The following is a 14,468-nucleotide window of genomic DNA, read 5'->3' as shown; positions in this document are numbered from 1 at the left end:
TCCCGCCGCGGCTGTCGGGGGCCGCTCGGCTTCCCCTAAAGATGCAGCGCAGCATATTTTGCACATGAGTTCAGAGGAAGAGGAAGTGTAGCGGGCGGACGCGCGGCGGCGGCGGCAGCGGCGGGGGCGCGTCGGGGCTGGAGCCGGAGCGCGCCGGGCGCAGGGCGCAGGGAGCGGGAGCGGGAGCGGGAGATCGCCGGCCGCGGGCTCGGGGGAAGGAAGGAGGGAGGGAGGGACACGCGCCGATCGCCCTAGGGACGGACACCCCCGCACGCCGCGCCGCCACCCCGTGCCCCCCACTGCGGCGCCCACGCCCTCCGCGCGCCGCCTCCCCTGCATGGCACAAACTTTCCTCCCGGGACGCCGCACGCTGTCTCGGGGAGCCCGCGCCTTCGCCGCCGCCGCCGATCGGGAAAGGTAGGGGGGCGCGCGGCGGGGCTGGGCGGGCGGGGATGCGGGAGGGCACAGGCCCCTCCTTCTAGGTCCTCGGGACTAAGTGGCTAGCGGGCAGGACCGGCGCCCCGCGGCATCTCCCCGCAGGTAGTTCTGTACCCGGGCCCCGGCGCTGCTGGACGAACCCCCCTGGCCACGGTGGGCGGAAAGGGGACAGGGACAGATCCACGGGACGGCAGGGTTTGGGCCAACTTTATTTGGGGGGAGGGGAGGGGAGGGGAGGGGAAGGGAAATCACCCTGGCACGTGTAGAGGCCCTGGGGAGTGGCCTTCCTGGGCGGGGGGGGGGGGGCGTGTGGGCTCTGCGTACAGACTTAAGGGCGCCTCGGAAGGGCGCAGAGAAGGCGCTTCGAGGCTACAGGTGGGTCCAGGACATGGCTGCAGGGGTCTTGGATAGAGGAGGTGGGGCGGGCGGTGGGGTTCAGGTTGGAGAAGAGCGTGGCCCGGAGGTGGGCGGGGCGGTGCCCCGCGGACCCCCCGCGTGCGCCCGGGGCGGAGGTGCTGGATGAGCGGAAGCAGCGGTCCGCGCGCACCCGGGAGGCGCCCAGGGTCCCCGGCATTGCAAGCGGGGATCTTCTCTCTGTAAGGGATTTTCTTGACCTGACCTCCCTGGCTTTCAAGGGGTGGAGACTGGCTGTGGGTTTGGGTAGAGGGTGGGGAAAGGTGGTGGGTTTCGGGGGGCTGAGGTGGCAGGCCTGCGCTCCGGTTGTGCCCTTCACCTCGGGCACAACTACCTTGGGCAGCAGAACCGCTTAGAGGCCCAGGCGCGCTCCCTGCTGCCGCTCTCAGGCTCGCGATCAGCAGCCCAAGTGGCTGTGCTGGTTCCCAGAGACGCTGGGGGGTGTCAGTGAGTTTGTTTGGGGCTTAAACAAAAACTACCTTTTTTAAAAAGTCTGGCACACGCGTGTGTGTGTGTGTGTGTGTGTGTGTGTGTGTGTGTGTGTGTGCATGCGTCTGTGCGTCTGTGTGCCCGCCTGGATCCCAGCAACAGCCCCTTCGCGCAATGGCTACAGCTGCGTTCAGATGCCCTGCGTGCAGACTAGGCGCCTTCCAACCCTGCCACCATGTGTCATCTCAGGATAAATGAGGCCTTGCCAGGAAGGAAGCGGGTGTAATGTGAGCGACCTGGGCGCCTGTGGCCAGGCTGGCTTTGCACCCTACGTGTCCCCTCTTCACCCCTCCCTCCCTTCTGAGAGTCCTAATTTGTACTTTTGAACAGCTAAGTTCCGAGGAAGTGCAAATGACCCCAGATGTCACCAGCCCCAGAGAGGGGTTAGGCAGCAAACTGTTTGGGGTTCTTTCGTGCATGTGCGCTAACCTCAATGAAATCATTGTAACCTCAGACTGGACCCTGCATCCTCTTTTGCCTTTCCCTGGCGTTTCTGGCCTGCCAGGAGTGACTCCAGCCCATCCGTGGCTGGGACATCATTCCCCTGGCTGCAGTTTGTGGATGGAGTCACTGGGTTGGGTTTTCTTTGTTCGTGTTTTTGGCGCTGTGGACTCTGAGCAAATGGAAGTAGAGTATTGTGCAGTTGGCTAATAGATTGTGTAGGAATTGAAATAGAATAGATGGAGGATACAAATTGAGAGAGTTTCTCCCTCCTGAGCAGGAATTTTTGGCTTCCCTTCAAATAATTGCTTCGTCTGTAGGGAAACAGGCAGAAAATCTTTGGCATGAGTGATGTGAGTTCCTGTAAAGCTACTTGTACTCCTCTGGTCTTCACTTTTGATTAGAGCTGGAACTGTGTGGCTTGGTGGGCATGTTAAAGAAAGGTCACCCTGACTCTATTCCACCTCTCATCTCTTCTTTTTTGTTTTGGAGGTACTGGGGTTTGAACTCAGAGCCTTGGGGTTCCTCAGCTTGCTTGCTTGCTGGGCTGACGTTCTACCACTTGAACTATATATACCTCCAGTCTAGGTTCTTGTTGGTTAATAGGAGATAGAATCTCAAGGACTTTATACTGGCTTTGAACTTTGATTTCTCTGGATCACAGCCTCTTGTGTAGCTAAGGTTACAAGTGGGAGTCACTGGCATTTGGCTTATCCCACCACTTTTTTTTTTCAGATAAAGGAAAGTTGTAACAGTGATCACCCAGAAACCCATATGTAGACTCTCTACTTACTATTGTGTTACACTGGCTTTACTACACATCTGTCCACTGACCTCTGTCTCTACCCGTCAGTCTTAGCTTATTGTCTTAAGTATTTAAAGGAAATTGCAGACAAATCCTTGTAAACATTTGAGCAAATAGTTCGTTAGAGTTAAGAATATGTTCATGATTTCTTAAGGTAATATTTATATACAAAGAGTGAATGCACAAGCTGTGAGTGCTGTTTGAATAATGTTTTCATATATGCATGCACCTGTGTAGCCTTACTCCTTATCAAGACAGATCATCACCCTTGACAATTTCCTTAAACTCCCTCACGTCTATTCTGTTTCTGCCCCCACCTTCTTATCAACCACTCTTCTATTTCTAACGCACATTAGTTTAGGATGTTCCTGAACTTCTTGCAAATGGAATTCTTCAGTGCTGTATAAGGCTTTTCAGTTTGTTTTTTGGTGCCAGTACTAAGGCTTGAACTCAGGACCTTAGCTTTTTTTCCCCTTAAAGCTGGCACTGTACCACTTGAGCTACAGCTCCACTTCCAGCTTTCTGATGGATAATTGGAGATAAGATGGCTTTGTTCCCTGGTGCTCATATCTCAGCATTCTGAGTAGCTAGGATTATAGGTGTAAGTCACCAGCACCCAGAAAAGGCCTCTTTTCCTCAGCATGTTTTCCTGACTCATCTATGTTGTCAGTACCAGGCACTTGGTGATTTCTTACTGTTGACTTTGTATTCTGGAGGTATGTTTACATAACAGGTTGCTCACATGTTGATGGATTTGGGATTATGGATTTAGGGCTTCGGTTTGTATGTTTGTTTTTGTTTAGTTTTGGTTATTGTGAACAGTGCTGGCTGGCATGAACATGTGTGTCCAAGTCTTCTCATGAATAAATACTCAGAAGTGAGTTGCCGGGGGGTGGGGGGGAGTCGCAGAGAAGGTGTATGTGAACCTTTTACAAAGATGCCGGACTTAAACTGGGTGCTATAGTTTATGCCTGTAATTCTAGCTACTGGGGAGGCTGAGCCTGAGAGGGTTGAGGCTCAAGATCATCCTTGACAGAAAAATCTAAAATCATTAAATGGAGGGAAGCTTGATGTGGTGGTGAGCACCTGTGATCCCAGCAATAAAGGGAAGCCTAAAATAGGGGGACCACAAGTCAAACACCTATATGAGTGGAAAGCAAGACCCTGTCTCAGAAATTACCAGCAATATAAAATGGGACTGGACTGGAGAAATGACTCAAGTGGTAGGGTGAAAGCCTTAAAAAAGTGTGAATGAGGCTTTGAGTTAAAATCTCAGTACTGAAAAAGGAAGGAAGGAAGGAAGGAGGGCAGGAAGGCAGGAAGAAAGAAGGAAGGAAGAAAGGGAAGGACCAAGGGAAGGAAGGAGCTGCAGACTTTTTCAACAGGGGATACGATACCGTTTTATACTCCTGTCAGGAAAAAATACAGGTATGAAATTCTAGATACTATATCATAGCCTTATCTTCCTCCAGAATCAATAACATAGTTTGTTGAGTGTTCTTGGGGCCAGAGGAACCAAGAACCACCTCCTCCCCAACAGTTTTCATAGGTGGTGGGGCTGTACAGAGTTCTCAACTTCCAGTAAATGGGTTTAAACTTGTCATTGTGCATGGTAAAATGCATATTTTGTCTTTAGCAACCTTCAGAGAAGGGACTCCCATAAGGGAGCATATTATTGGTTGTGACTGAGTGCTTTCTATAAAAAGACACCCCTCCCTTGTCTCACGGAATTCCACTCAACTTCTGCTTAGACACTCCGAGGGGAGTTCGGCCCATTGGTGCATTGGGGTTGCTGGTGTGGACTTGAGGGAGTGCCCATTGGGTTTCACCAGCTTGGGCAGCTGGTTGTTGAACAAGGTTGTTTCCTTTGTGAGGCTGTTCAGACTGGGCCTCTTGAAGGCACAGAGAATAGCTTTCCCGTGAAAATGATTTGTTCTCGGCAAGAATCAGGGCCTGTCAACACCTGGCTTATTGTCCTGCCTGGGAGAATAGGCTGGTCTCAGGTCCCTTACACCTTCTTTGTCCCTCTCTGTAGAGCCAGCAGCAGGACAGGAGGTGCTGAGTGAGCTTTGTAGGGATGAGATGAGGGGCTGTGCAGTCTTGAGACACTGGACTAAGTGTGGGGACTGTCCCCCTCATCCCACTACAGTGAGCCCAGTACCTTGTCAGCCACACAGTAGGGTACAACAGTCATTGGCTGGGTGACCCTGTGACCTATCCAGTGATGGTGTCTCTGGATCATGACAGTGGGTGACCAAGGTGCCAGGACCCCAACATATATTTTCTGGAGGCCATCCAGCACTAGTCTGGGAAGGAAGATCAAGGTGTTTGGACCTAGGAGAGCTTTGTCAACTGTCAAGTTCCTCTGTGCGTGCATGCGTGCGTGCGTGCGTGTGTCTGTATTATACTGGGGTTTGAACCTGTGCTTGCTAGGCAGGTATTCTATCACTTGAGCCACTACCAGTCCTTCTTTTATTTATTTTATTTGTTTTTTTAACTTTTTAAAATTTTATTTGTTTATCTTTGTGTCCGTAGTGGGGCTTAAACACTGTCTCTTAGCTTTTTTTGCCCAAGGATGGCATTCTATCACTTGAGGCACAGCCCTACTTCTAGCATTTTGGTGATTAATTGAGTGGATAAGTATCTCATGGATTTTTCTGCCTGGGCTGGCTTTGAACCATGAGCCTCAGATCTCAGCCCAATGAATAGCTAGGATGACAGGTGTGAGCCACTGGCATCTGGCTTGGGGTTTGTTTATTTTGATGAGGCTCATTTTATGCCTAGACTGTGATCTTCTCACTTGGGCTTTCCTGGGTTGCTGGGATAGCTGGCTGTACCCAACCATTTGCTTTTCCTTATCCTAGCTGGGGGAACCAATATTTAACTGCACCCAGCCATTGGTTGAGATGGGGTCTTGCCAGCTTTTTTATTTTTTGCCCAGGCTACTTTGGATCTTTAACCTTCAAGATCTCTACCTCTCAGGTAGCTAGGATTCTAGGCTGGAGCCAGAGAGCTTCCTCTGTGCTGGCAGAGTACTGTGGGGACTTTATTTACAGCATCTGAATGTAATCTCTGTGGGTGGTCAGTGCTAATTACATTTACACAGGAAACTGAAGTTCAACCAGGTTAACTTGCCCTAAGTTTACCTTTCTATGTTTCCTAGACCTCAGAGGAGAGACTGTGACATTCTAGTTAATGACAGTAGAACTCATTTTCTTCCTCCTTCCCTCCCTTCCTTCCTTGTTCTAGGGCTTGAACTCAGGGCATAGGTGCTGTTTCTTAGCTTTTTTCCCCCCTCAAGATTAGTACTCTACCTCATGAGCCACAGCTCCACTTCCAGCTTTTTAGTAGTTAATTGGAGATAAGAATCTTACGGACTTTGCAGCCTGAGCTGGCTTGGAACGGCAATCCTGGGATCTCAACCTCCCCTATAGCTAGGATTACAGGTGTGAGCCACCAGAGCTTGGCAGAACCCATCTTTCCATACATGAAGCCTTGGGGTAACAGGAAAACCATCGACTAGGCAAAACAAAGTGTCAGGGGATGCCACCACGCATTCCTTTTCCTGTTTAAGCTCATGAAGTTTGGTGTGGTTAGGGCCTGTGTAGAAGTACTAAGTTTGGTAATAATTTACTACATTGCACACACTGGTACCAAGGCTTGAACTGAGGGCTTTGTGCTCTTAGCTTTTTTTTTTTCACTCTTGGCTGGCACTCTACTACTTGAGCCATACCTCCATCTCTGTTCTTGTGTTTTTGTTTTGCTAATTAATTGGAAATAAGAGTCTCAGATTTGTTCACCTGGGCTGGCTTAGAACTGTAATCCTCAGATCTCAGCCTTCGGAGTAGCTAGGACTACAGGTGTGAGCCAATGCCAGACTTATGTTTATGTTTTAAAGGGTGTGTGTGTGTGTGTGTGTGTGTGTGTGTGTGTGTGTGTGTGTGTGTGTGTGTGTGTGTGAGAGAGAGAGAGAGAGAGAGAGAGAGAGAGAGAGAGAAATCCTTCCTTCCCATTCAGCTTTTGACTGAAATTTTGATTTTCTTTCCTTTTGGACCTCCAGTGGGCTTCATTATTATCAGTGCATATTTTATCAGGTTGTGTCCCCAGCAGAGATGAGGACAGCTAATTCCTTCCTCTCCAAATAAGAATTCGCTCCAGCTTTTAAATATGCATCTGTGTGACCTGCTCCCTGCCTGGGTTGAATTCAGAAGGAAAAAAAAATCACTGTCAGTGGGCCAGGACCAGAAGAGCTAGAAAACGTGGGTACATTCTAACCATATGGCTACCTTCCAGGACTGAGCTAGAGAGACGTGACTTAGGGTAGTGAAAGACTCACTTGAAGGTTCCCCTGGTTCTGACCTGCCTCAAGGGTACAAGGGTACAAGGAGAAGGCAGCCACAGCTCAAGTGGCTGTGGGCATTGAGACCAGCCAGAGGTGGAGGGACCATGTACACAAGTGATATGGGCTCACTATTTACTACTGCTGAGTCTTGGTACTTCCTGATGCCAGGCTTTTTGGCCAGAGGGGCCCAGGCTTTCTATTTGGTATACTTTTAAAACTGAATTTCATTTAGGGACTGGGAATGGTGACTCACAACTGTAATCTCATCTACTGAATAGGTGGAGATCAGGAGAATAATGGTTCTAGGCTAGCCTGGACAAAAAGATAGCAAGATCTCATCTCAACAAGTAAGAAAGGTATGGTGGTTATACTTGTTATCCTAACCAAACAGGGGGCATAAATAAGAAGATCACAGTCTGAAGCTGGCCCCGGACATAAAGAAAATCACCAGGCCCTATCTGAAAAAGTAAGGAAAGCAAAAGAATCTGGGTTGTAGCTCAGATATAGAGTACCTACTAGCATTAGCATGAGTTTAAACCCCAGTATTATCTTCAAACTTAATTTCACTTATTGTTTTTATTTATTTTTGCCTATTTCCCTATTCCTGAAAGTTAGGTTGTGAAGACAGGATTACTCTATTTGGCGGGGGAGAGATGGAGAGGGTGAATTTTTGTTTTCCATTGGTTGGATCAGCATTTAGAACAGGACCTTGCATATATTGACTACTCAGCATATTTGTTGAGTGAGTAATAGACTTAAGAAAATACTGAGTACCCAAAGGAGAAAACAAAATATTTTCTCATTTGTCCAGCTTCTATTTTACACAGCATGTTTCAGGATCGCTAACCCATATCATTGCTAAACAACCCCCTAGTTACAATTCATATTTGTGTGCAATTCTTTGTGTCTTCAGACAAAAGATAAAAAGCTGATGTATTGAATTCAGTGTTCCTTGGTTATTTTCTCCTTTCCCTGTGGTTTTGTTATATATTTGAAATAAGAGTCATGCTCATAAGGTTTTTGTTGATACTCTTTTGAAGTTTTTTTTCTCCTACAGTCTGGCTGATGGGGAGTCAATGTTGTTCATAGGCATGTTGGAAAAGTCAAAATTGCATAATCACACATCCAGAATGCCACAGTCCATCTTGCTCCAGAGGTACCAGACTCAGTGCCCCTGCTCTGGCTTTCTGTGTCTCTGTATAGATGTGTGAAGACACCCTGAATCCATCTGTATGGAGTACTACGCCCTGTACAAATTAATGATGAATGTCTCTGTGACTGATAGCCCTGATTTCCATGGCATATAGCATGAAGAATGCAAAGATGCTAAAAGACTTACTTAGTGTGTGTGTGTGTGTGTGTGTGTGTGTGTGTGTAAAATGAAAAATGCAAAGATGCAAAAGACGTTGTGTGTGTGCGTGTGTGTGTGTGTGTGTGTGTGTGTGTGTCTCCTAGCGCTTGAACTCGGGGCCTCTGCACTTTCCCTTAGCTTTTTTTCCTCTCAAGGCTGGCATTTTACACTTGAACCACAGCTCTACCTCTGGCTTTTTTGCTGGTTAATTGGAGCTAAGAGCTGTGGACTTTCCTTCTCAAGCTTGCTTCGAATAATGATCCTTAGATCTCAGCCTCCTGAGTAGCTGGAATTCAGGCCTGAGCCATTGATGCCTGGCCTAGAAGACTGTTTCTTAATAAGATAATATGGTATGTTAGCCAATAATAACAGAATATAGTATGTTGACATTAGATAAGAGAAAAATATTCTAGAAACCAGCAAGAGGATAGATTCCATAAAAATATGTTTTTGATTTAGGGTCTACTTTTTACCTCCCCCCCCCCTTTCATCCCCTTTATCCCCTCATCCTGTTCTGTGATTTGAACTCAGCACCTTAAACCTCTGGGCTGGCTTGCTTGGGTGGCACTTTACCACATACATCTAGCCCTACCTTTTGCTGATTATTTTGGAGATGCACTTTGCCCAGGTTGGCTTTGAACTATGATACTCAGATCTCAGCTCCTGAGTAACTAGGATTATAGGTATGAGTCACTAATATTGGCTATTGTTTTTTACATTTCTATGGAATTTTTCTAGGGGGGTCTTTGCTATACTGTTCAGGCTGGACTGGAGCTCATAAACTCAATGATCTTCTTGCCTAAGTCTGGGGGAATGGGAGGAGGGGATACAGGTGTGGTGTTGGGAGGGTTTTGAGTATGGAGAAGGGCTTTGTCTGGCTAGTGGACAGGCCTGGAGAGGAAGGAGATTGGGGGGAAACTAAAGCCCTACCTCTGTGTCAATACAATGTGATTAGATTGCTTGAGCCTCTTCTGTGCTATAGGCTAGTTAATCTATAAAAGCTAGTGTGAAGGATCAGATGGGTGAGGAGAAGCCAGACTGGAGAAGGCTTTGGTAGGCCCTGGGATGGCAGGTTGGCATGGCCAATGAAGCATTTACCAAGCCCAGTCACCAGGCCAATATTGGGTGAGGATGGTGGCAGGGAAGGGGGATGATCTGGTCCCAGAGGTTGAGCCTGGGTAATGCCAAGGCAGTAGAGTGATCCAGAACCACCCAGGAAGAGCAGGTAAAGCTCATTGGAAATTTTGGGACAGTTTAGGTGAGGATATTGACACAGGCCCCGGGGTGTTGGCCTGGAGCTAGGAAGGACAGTCTGGGGAGGGAAGTGGGGGTTTTGCACAGAACAGGTTCAGTAAGGACAAGAGGGAAGATGGAGTTACTAAGCTGGGGAACAAGAACATGCATGTGAATTCTTTTTCTTTCCTGTCTGTTGGTTGTGAGGTTTGAGCTCAGGCCTGGGCACTGCCCCTGAGCTTTTCTGCTCAAGGCTAGTGCTCTACCACATTGAGCCACAGCTACATTTCCAGTTTTCTGGTAATTAATTGGAGATAAGAGTCCCAGGGACTTTCTGTCTGGGCTGGCTTCAAACGTCGATCTTCGGATCTCAGCCTCCTGAGTAGCTAGAATTATAGACTGCATATGAATTTTTAAGCACACGCTATATCAAATATTTTTGTGGGGAGGGCTCCAGATTTTGTTTTGTGCTGGTAGTGGAGCTTGAACTCTGGATATGAATGCTGTCTCTTAGCTCTTTCTCTCAAAGCTGGTCTTCTATCATCACCATGCCCAACCTTACATTTTTTGAGGGAAACCCAGCAAAAGCCGTCAGATGCTACTTCCCTGGGGGCAGTTCACAAAGTCAACAGTATGATGGTGACCACGTTCCTCATGATAAAGTCAATTTCTTTGCAAAGTGGGGCTGGATGGTTGCAGAGAAAGTCAGTGTGGAACAGGAAATGAGGGTGATGATGTTGAGTGTGATTTCAGGGTCTAGAAACCATGCAGGCTCTAGCATCTACTAGGTAGTTAGTCACCGGTTATTTCCAAAGAGAATAAAATGTTTTTTTTCAATTTAGGTATACTGCTTTTTTTTTGTTTTTTTTTTTTGGTTGTAGGGCTTGAACTCAGGGCCTGGGTGCTGTCCCTGAGGTTTTGTGCTCAAGGCTAGCCAACACTCTACCACTTTGAGCCACAGCTCTACTTCTAGTTTTTTGGTAGTTAATTGGAGATAAGAGTCTCATGGTCTTTCCTGCGCAGGCTGGCTTTGAACTGTGATCCACAGATCTCAGCCTCCTGAGTAGCCACGATTATAGGTGTGAACCATCAGCATACTAGATCATGTTCCCAGCCCTGATATTCGCTCGTTATTTTTGAGATAAAGCTTCTCTTCCTGTCCAGATGAATACACCTATGTAAGGCTTCCTGTCTTAAAATAACAGTCCTGGGCCATATCACCCAGCTCTTCATGTCTTTCAAGCTTTTCTATCCAAGCTGGCCTTGAACTGCAATCCCAACAGTCTTGGCCTCCGAAGTAGCTTATATTACAGACATGAGCATTGGCACACAGTAGGTATATTGTTTATTCAAGAAGCTCCTAAGTTATCAGTATTAATAAGGATTAAGGTACTTGGATTTCACTTGTTAATCAGAAGGACTGTTGGGTGGACTTGCAGCCCTGGAGTGCCATGAACAATGTAGTGGGCCTGCCCTGGGGAAGTGTGGGGGACCTCTGCCCTGTTAATTCTGGGTGTTATAGCAGCTTAGAAAGGAGTAAATTCAGGAATAGCAGATGAGAGAAGGGAAGGACATGGGGCCTCGCCCAAGAGCTCTTTATTTCTGCAAAAAGAGGAAGATGAGGTAAAATCAGGTACATTTTTCCTTATTTGTCAAATCCAGGTGGCAAGTACACGGATGGCTTGCTTTCTGTGTTTTCCATATGTTCGAAGTGGTTATAATTAAATTAATGTGAGGGACGTGCCAGGAGGAGGCGGAAAAGGGAAATTCAGGTATGTGGGGGGGGGGGGGGAGGGAGGAGCAGAGGAATCTGGGAGTAGAATCAGGTAGGGCAAAGAGGGGCTGAGCTCTGGACTGTGGTTCTCAGCTGGGTGGGAGTTCTCGCTCATGCTGGCTGACAGGAGATGAGTGCGGGCTGAGGGAAGGATACAATGTGCTCTGGGACATTAGACATCTTGCTTTAGCCCAGGGACTTGCTCAGTCATTTGGAGGGGTGGGAAAGGCCTGGTGCTCAGGTCCAGCATCCCGGCCTCTCAAACTTCACTACCCACCAGACATGCTCAGGATGTAGAGTGTGCATCTGCAGTGTGGCTGGAGCTTCTGCTCCTTCCTGACTAGCTCTAAGGGAAGGCGGGTGCTGCCACACCTGCTTTGAGTAGCAACCCAGTTTTTTGGGGGAAGCTGTTTTTTTTTTTCAGGCTAGCTATGATGGGCACAGTGACAAAGCCTCAGTGTATTCCAGGTCTAAACCCACAGACCTGTAGGTGGGTTGTGAGGGTGAGGTTTCAGTGTTGGAAAATGTGTGTGTGTGTGTGTGTGTGTGTGTGTGTGTGTGTCTGTCTGTCTGTCTGTCTGTCTGTCTGTCTGTTGGTACTGGGGCCTTAAACTCAGGGCCTTGTGCTCTGGCTTGGCATTTTTGCTCAAGGCTGGTACTCTACCACTTAAAATACAGCTCCACTTCCAGCCTTTGGGGGGGTTAATGGAGATGAAGCTCGCAAACTTTGTTGGTGAGGCTGGCTTTGAACTGTGATAGTCAGAACTCAGCCTCATAGGATCATAAGTGAGAGCCACCAACACTCTGCTGGAAGTGTTGTCTTGTAATTATGCAAACGTCATTTGTATTTGTATCATTTATATTATCTTTGGTTGTAGGAACTGGTGCTCCAGAACTTGCAGCTCAGGTACAGGTGATGCTTCTTATGTACCCCAGTAGCAGAACTTTTATTCTAATTTGTCTGCCTTCCTCATCTGTAAGTACAGAACTAATCACCCAAAAGGCCTGGTGGTAAAACAACAAACATTGTCACATGATTTCTGTGAGTCCCAGTTTAAATGTTGCTGAGCCAGGGGTCTCTGACCTCAGGTCAATTGAGGTGTTCGTTGGCTTGGGGACTGAGATATAGCTCTTGGCTCGAGTTCTTTTTTTTTTCTCCCCGATTGTGGAGCTTGAACTCTGGGCCTGGGCACTGTCCCTGCACTCTTCAGCTCTAGGCGTGCACTCTACCACTTGAGCCACAGTGCCAATTCCGGTTTTCTGGTGGTTAATTGGAGATAAGAGTCTCATGGACTTTCCTACCCCGGCTGGCTTTGAACCACAATCCTTAGATCTCAGCCTCCTGAGTAGCTAAGATTACAGGTATGAGACACTAGTGCCCAGCATTGGGCTAGAGTTCTTGCCTAGCCAAGCATGAGGCTCTGAGTTCAAAACCCAGTACTGCCAAAAAAAACCCCAAAACCCTCAAAACATGAAAAGTACAAACTTGGCATTTTTTATTAATACTGTTGTATAAAGATTTGTGTGTGTGTGTGTGTGAGAGAGAGAGAGAGACAAAGAGAGACAGAGAGAGAGAGAGAGAGTGAGCTGGTCCAAGGGTTTGAATTCAGAGCCTGGGCACTGTCCTTGCTTTTTTTTGCTCAAGGCTAGCACTCTACCACTTGAGCTACTTCCTGCCCCAGCTGGTTTTGAATCAGGATCCTCAGATCTCAGCCTCCTGCATAGCTAGGATTACATGTATGAAATACCAGTGCCCAGTCTAGATAGAGATTGATACCTCCCCCGCGCCCAATCCCTCCCAGGCATTGCAAATAACAAATACTCTGAGAGTGTAAATCTTGCTTACCTTTGGGTTTCTTTTTTTTTTTTTTTTTAATTCTATTTTATTTTATTTGAGAACATACTGTACAGAGGGGTTACAATTACATGGGCAGGATAATGCATACATTTCTTACCAAGCATTGCAGCCTCCTCCTTTGTTTACCCTTCACCTCCCTTCCCAGCCTCCCCCCTCCCTCCCACCCAATCATACTCCCCCACCCCCCCCCCACCGACATTGTAAAGCTGGTTTTGACATGACATTTTGTACTTCTCATTGTTGCAACAGGTACCTTTGGGTTTCTTATACTATGTTTTTCAGGATATGAGAACTTGATACCAGCTGAGTAGTTGACTTGACTTTTTAATTTTTCCTTTCTGTCTCGGGATTGAGAGAGATGTTAGCATGGAACAACTTCTTAATTAGGATCGTGCATGAATGTTGTAATAAACACACTTGAGTCTTCAACTATGGAATGTAAGTTTAGAAATCAAGTGTGTTCCCGGAGACCTGGCATCCTTGCTTATAATGGCTCTGTCTCTGTTGCTTGTCAGGAGCTATTGGCATTAGTTAAAATTAGCTGTACAGGCTGCCATAGATTAGGGGCAAGTGTGGTAAACGAGGACTTACTCTTAGCAAAATGAAACAAATTCATCTTTGAAAATATAAATTCATCCATTGCCCCCATTTAAAGCAGTAGGTACTTGGTTAGTTGATAATAAAAATGCACATTTTTTTGTGGTGGTCCAAGGGTTTGAACTCAGGGCCTGGGCACTGTCCCTGAGCTTATTTTGCTCAAGGCTAGCATTCTACCATTTGAGCCATAGCTCTACTTTTGGCTTTTTTTTTTTTTTTTTTGGTGATAATGTGATAATTGGAGTTATCTCAAATTAGAGTCTGACTTTCCTTGCTGAGCTGGCTTCGAACTGAGATCCTCAGAGCTCAGCCTCCTGAGTAGCTAGGATTCTAGATGTGAGCCACCAATGCCTGGCAAAATGCACTTTTTTTTTTTTTTTTGTCAATCATGGGGGCTGAACTCTGGGCCTGGGTGCTGTCTCTCAGCTCTTCAGCTCAAGGCTAGAGCCCTACCATGTAAGCCACAGCGCCACTTCCGGCTTTTTTCTGCTTATGTGGTGCTGAGGAATGGAACCTAGGGCCTCATGCATGCAAGGCAAGCACTCTACCACTGAGCCACCTTCCCAGCCCACAAAATGCACTTTTAAAATGAGTCTTTTCTAACTAACAGATCCTTTGACCCCTAGTGATCCTTTGAAAGTGGTTTTCCAGTGTTTTGGGGGCATCTTGGGAAGCATTTCAGGAACAAGCTAGAAATAGTCTGAAAAGCTCGGTACTGGTGACTAA

The 14,468-nt window shown here is 47.3% G+C and overlaps 1 protein-coding gene across 5 annotated transcripts in view; it reads left to right on the top strand.

Moving 5' to 3' along the window:
- Window positions 1-222: 222 nt before the first annotated feature.
- Rftn1 (raftlin, lipid raft linker 1) overlaps window positions 223-14,468 on the top strand; it is a 220,220-nt gene continuing 205,974 nt past the window's right edge. The window contains exon 1 of one of the 5 annotated variants that reach the window (XM_042680088.1): window positions 223-417. The gene's annotated coding sequence lies outside the window, so the exon portion shown is untranslated. Of the gene's footprint in view, window positions 418-761; window positions 814-1,009; window positions 1,035-7,263; window positions 7,286-12,171; window positions 12,195-14,468 lie in introns of those variants that run through there. The other 4 variants (XM_042680089.1, XM_042680091.1, XM_042680092.1 and 1 more) reach the window with 4 other exon arrangements.

Source organism: Dipodomys spectabilis, unplaced genomic scaffold (assembly GCF_019054845.1).
Source record: "Dipodomys spectabilis isolate Male_0828 unplaced genomic scaffold, ASM1905484v1 ptg000054l, whole genome shotgun sequence".
NCBI classification, from domain to species: Eukaryota; Metazoa; Chordata; class Mammalia; order Rodentia; family Heteromyidae; genus Dipodomys; species Dipodomys spectabilis.
The sequence above is the reverse complement of the archived record's forward strand: the minus strand, read 5'-3'. Positions and strand labels throughout refer to the sequence as shown.